Source organism: Humulus lupulus, chromosome 9 (assembly GCF_963169125.1).
Source record: "Humulus lupulus chromosome 9, drHumLupu1.1, whole genome shotgun sequence".
In the NCBI taxonomy this organism is placed as follows: Eukaryota; Viridiplantae; Streptophyta; class Magnoliopsida; order Rosales; family Cannabaceae; genus Humulus; species Humulus lupulus.
Genome location: NC_084801.1, coordinates 32,998,406 through 33,003,701, shown reverse-complemented (window position 1 = coordinate 33,003,701; position 5,296 = coordinate 32,998,406). Strand labels below are relative to the sequence as shown.

The 5,296-nt window shown below is 38.9% G+C and overlaps 1 non-coding gene across 1 annotated transcript; it reads right to left on the bottom strand.

Annotated features, from left to right (window-relative positions):
- Positions 1-950: 950 nt before the first annotated feature.
- LOC133802804 (small nucleolar RNA R71) lies at positions 951-1,061 on the bottom strand. Its single transcript, XR_009877551.1, has one exon. It is a non-coding gene; the product is annotated as a small nucleolar RNA R71 (small nucleolar RNA).
- Between the last annotated feature and the right edge of the window lie 4,235 nt (positions 1,062-5,296).

Sequence of the window (5,296 nt, the reverse complement as noted above, 5' to 3'; positions counted from 1 at the left end):
ATAGGTTGAATTTTTTTTTATCTTGATAAAGAATTGAGATTGCCTTTGATAACCCGCTATTAAGATAGAATTAGAAGATTGAATTGTGCTTAAATAGTTAAATTGACAAGTGAATTAGTTGATGAAATTAATACCCTAGGTCTTTATTCTTGATTTCCTCTTTATTGTTGCTTTGTTTACTTTAGTTTTTGTTATTAGTTTATTAATTAATCTGAATTTTGATATTCAAATAAAAACCAAGAGTAAATTATTGGTAATTGATTAGTAGTCTCTGTGGGACGATCCCATTCTTATGGAAATTATTACTTGTCACGACCAAGTATACTTGTGTGTGCTATTTTACCGATCAAGTTTTTGGCGTTGTTGCTAGGGACTATTTGATCAATGTTCTAATAATTGATTTAGGGTTAATTTGTGTATGCGATGTCAAGGATTCATGTCACTAGTGCCTGTTGATCCTGAGATTGAGAAGACTTGTAAGAGGAATATAAAACAAAAGAGGTTATAGAGAATGGCTGATAATGTGAATAACGGTGTCAACAACAATGCAAATCTGGGTAACGCGTGTAGGGCAGCAGCTGAGGCTGACCCGCCATTGAGAAATTATGCACTCCCTACTGTTACAGGGATACATTCAAGTATTCGTCCTCCTACTATTGAGGCAAACAATTTTGAGATAAAACCCTTGATCATTTAGATGGTACAGAACTGTGTCCAATTCGGGGGACTACCATATGAGAATCTGAATCTCCACATCATCAATTTTTTAGAGCTGTGTGCAACATTCAAAATGAACGGGGCGAGTAACGATGCTGTCAGATTAAGATTATTCTTATTTTCGTTAAGAGAGAGAGCTAAGAGTTGGTTGAATTCATTACAAGCCAACTCTATAGCCACTTGGGAAGACTTGGCTCCAAATTCCTTGGTAAATATTCCCCCCCTGCGATGTCAGCCCCATGTAGAGGAGAGATTAATAACTTTCATCAGTTGGATGGGGAGTTTTTATATGATGCGTGGGAATGGTTTAAAGAGTTGTTAAGGAAGTGCCCACATCATGGAATAGAGAAGTGGCTGCTAGTGCACACATTTTACAATAGTTTGGGAGGAAATACAAGGACCATTATTGATGCAACATTGGGAGGAGCGTTTATGAGAAAAAACGCTAATGAAGCTTATGAATTACTAGAAGAGATGGCCATGAATAATTACAATTGGCCCACTGAGCATGAGAATAAGAAGGTGACAGGAGTCTTAGAGGTCGATCCTATTGATTTATTGACCGCTCAAGTGGCATCTCTAACCAAGAAATTGTAGCAGAATAGCCTCACTGCCCAAGAAATGCAAGTACAGAATCTAATGAGTTATGAGATTTGTGGGGGTCCGTATTCTTATGAGCAGCGCCCGAGCACTGCTAGTTGCTCAACAGATGTGAACAATTTCCAAGACCTTCCAACAACCCTTATTCAAATATATATACCCCTGCGTGGAAGAATCATCATAAACTGTCTTGGAAAAATAACCAAGGATTACAACCACAGTATCCACCTCAACACCCAACTCACCAACCGACCTATGGAATACACTCTAGACCTTATTATGATCCAAACCCACACCCGTCTCATCCACCACCACATCCTCCAATGAACCCACCAACAGCTCAACATGACCAGTTAAATCAATTCATGACATAGACAAGGTCTTCAATCAGGAATTTGGAGACACAAATGGGTTAGTAGGCTAGGTTACTTTCTATAAGATTGCAAGGGAATTTTCCTAGTTCCACAGTGGTTAACCCCAAAGAATAGTGTCAAGTAGTCACTTTAAGGAGTGGGACCAGTTATAAGGGGCCTTCAATTTCAATTCTAGGGGAAGAGGTGAAGAGTCAGAATAAACAGGCAGCTACACTAGAGCAGAAAAGGTCACTGATGATCTTCAGAAAAAGGGTAATAAAAAAGCTAAGATTGTGGAACCTACTCCTAAATTACCGTACACTCAGAGGTTTAGGAAAGTGAATCTCGATAAGCAGTTCTCCAAGTTTCTTGAGGTGTTTAAGAAACTTCACATCAAGATACCATTCGTTGAGGCTTTGGAGCAAATACCCAGCTATGTGAAGTTTATGAAGGATATATTATCCAAGAAAAGGAGAATGGAGGATTTTGAGACAATGGATTTGAAAGAGGAGTGCATTGCCATCTTACAGGGGAAGCTCTCTCAGAAATAAAGGGATCCAGGCAGTTTTGCTATCCCGTGCAGCATAGGAAATTTTCAGTGTGAGAGAGCTCTTTGTGATTTAGGTGCCAGTATCAATTTAATGTCGTTGTCAGTTTATCGGAGATTAGGGTTAAGAGAAGAACACCCCACTATAGTGACACTATAGTTAGTGGACAGGTCTATCAAGCATCCTCGTGGGATTCTAGAGGATGTCCTAGTAAAGGTAGATAAATTCATCTTCCCATCAAATTTCTTTGTATTAGATATGGAGGAAGATAAGGACATGCCTATTATATTGGGAAGACCATTTTTAGCCACAGGGCAGGCTTTGATTGATGTCCAGAAAGGTGAGTTAAGGCTCAAAGTACATGGTGATGAAGTCGTTTTAATGCCTTTAAAGCCTTAAACTACCCTCGTGCTAGTGACAATTGTTTCAGTGTTAGTGTATTGGATGAACAAGGTGAAGAGGTCAAGTATATTGAGGACCCACTTGAGTTGAGTTTGGTTGCAAGTCAAGAGGAGTGTGATGGTATTGAAGCCGAAAAATATGTTAAGTGGTACCATCAAATTCCCATTGCACTGGAGGACCAAGATAAGACCACATTCACGTGCCCCTATGGAACATTTACTTTTTAGAGAATGCTGTTTGGGTTGTGTAACGCTCCAGCCACGTTTCAAAGATGTATGATGTCAATCTTCTCAGACATGGTGGAAAAAGGTAAAGAGATTTTTATGGATGACTTTTCAGTCTTTGGGTCCTCTTTTGATGGATGTTTGGCTAATTTGAAGATGGTTTTGAAAAGATGTGAGGAGTCAAACTTGGTATTAAATTGGGAGAAATGTCACTTTATCGTGATAGAAGGAATAGTCTTGGGCCATAAGATTTCACGCCATGGTATTGAGGTAGACAGGGCCAATATATCTACAGTAGAAAACTTACCTCCACCAGTGTCTGTTAAGGGGATTCATAGTTTTTTGGGCCACGCTGGATTCTATACGAGGTTTATAAAGGAATTTTCGGATATTTCAAAGCCTTTATCCACTATACTCATGAATGGTATGGTGTTTGACTTTGATATTGAATGTTTAAGGGCATTTAACACTGTTACACCCAAATTTCGAGAATAGAAATTATGGTCTCAAAATGTAGGCTCGTAAAATGTGAGCTTGAAATAAGCGAGTACGCCATGTCATCAGCATATGAGCGAATGGAGTTTGATAGTTTTTCTTGGTATCAATGTGATGACGATGGAATTGGTGAGCTCGAAGCTACACTCGGTATCGAAGGTGTTTCGAGGTTACAAGTCAAGCTCGAAGCCACAAATGATCAACTGCAAGGGTTCAACACTTGTATAAATTTCCTAATTTGTTCTTATTGGCGATTGAGTACCATTCGGGAAGGTTCGAGCCTAGGCATTGCAAGCTCGAAAGAGATGATCTCGATAAAGTTACTGGCTAAGGACGAGGTTAACTAGAATGACGAGCTCGTTATGTTGGTCGATCTCGAAGGTGTGTAAATTATGCATTTGAGGTCGGTAATTTAGTTTGAACACGATTACTGTTGAAAATCCCTATTACTTGGGGATTTGTTGTAATTTGATAATTCATCCCGATTATAATGGGATATTTTGTAATTAACACATTAATTTGTATTTATTTCAAATTTAAATTGTAACTTCCCAAAATAAAAGGGAAGATATTTTGTAAACCAAGCTATAAATAGACTGGAGAATTTTATTTGTAAACAGAGACAATTTAGAACTGAGAATACTCTGCAGAATTGCTTTCAAAAAGCTTTGAGAGAGTTCCACCATTCAATAATATTGACTCGTGGACTAGGAAGATGGTAACTACTGAACCACGTAAAATCTCGTGTGTTTTTGGATAGTTTTCTTAAAGTTTTTAGTTGCTCTTATTATCTAAGTTGACAAAAAACGGCGTCAACAAACACATTGAAGGAAAAATTGGTTTCTGCTCCTATTGTTGTGTCACTGGATTGGGATCAACCTTTTGAGCATATGTGTGATGCAAGTGACTATGCAGTGGGAGCGGTGTTGGGACATCGTGTAGATAAGGTATTCAAGACTATTTACTATGCTAGTAGGACTCTCCATGATGCTCAACTTAATTATGCCACCGTGGAGACAAAGTTACTAGCCATAGTATTTGCCTTTGATAAATTCAGACCCTACCTAATTGGCAATAAGGTAATAGTGTATACGAACCATTCTGCAATAAAATACCTAATGACCAAGAAGTACGCTAAACCACACTTGATTCATTAGGTCTTGTTGCTACAAGAGTTCGATATGGAAATTCGGGACAAAAAGGGGACTGAGAATTTGGTAGTGGATCACCTACCAAGGCTTGAGAATGAGAATGAGGCTAGTGGAGTTCAAATTGATGATGAATTTCTGGATGAGAAACTCTTTGTTGTGAGTAATGATGAGGGGGTGCCTTGGTTTGCAAATTATGTAAACTTTTTGGTTGCCAAGGTTCCACCTCTGGAGATGTCGAGACAGCAGTTAAAGAAATTCTATTCAGAGATCAAGCACTATTATTGGGAAGAGCCCATTCTCTATCGTCACTATGTAGACCAAGTAATTCGAAGGAGTGTGCCCGAGGAGGAAATGCAGTCTATATTGACTCATTGTCACACTTTACAGTGTGGTGGTCTTTTTGGTGCCCCTAGGACAGCAGCAAAGGTCTTGCAATTAGGATTTTATTGGCCTACATTATTCAAGGATGCCAATCTATATGTGAAAAGCTGTGACCATTGTCAAAGAACCGAGAATATCTCTAGGAGAGACCAAATGCCTATGACAGAAATCCTAGAGGTGGAATTATTTGATGTGCGGGGGATCGATTTTATGGGGCCATTTCCGCCGTCATTTAATAATAAATACACACTCTTGGCTGTGGATTATGTATCAAAATGGATGGAAGCTTCAAATACACTTCAAATGATGGGAATGTAGCATTGAACTTTCTGCACAGGCATATTTTTACCCGGTTTGGAACTCCCCTAGCAATCATAAGCGATGAAGGGAGTCATTTCTGCAATCACAGTTTGTTTCACTGCATT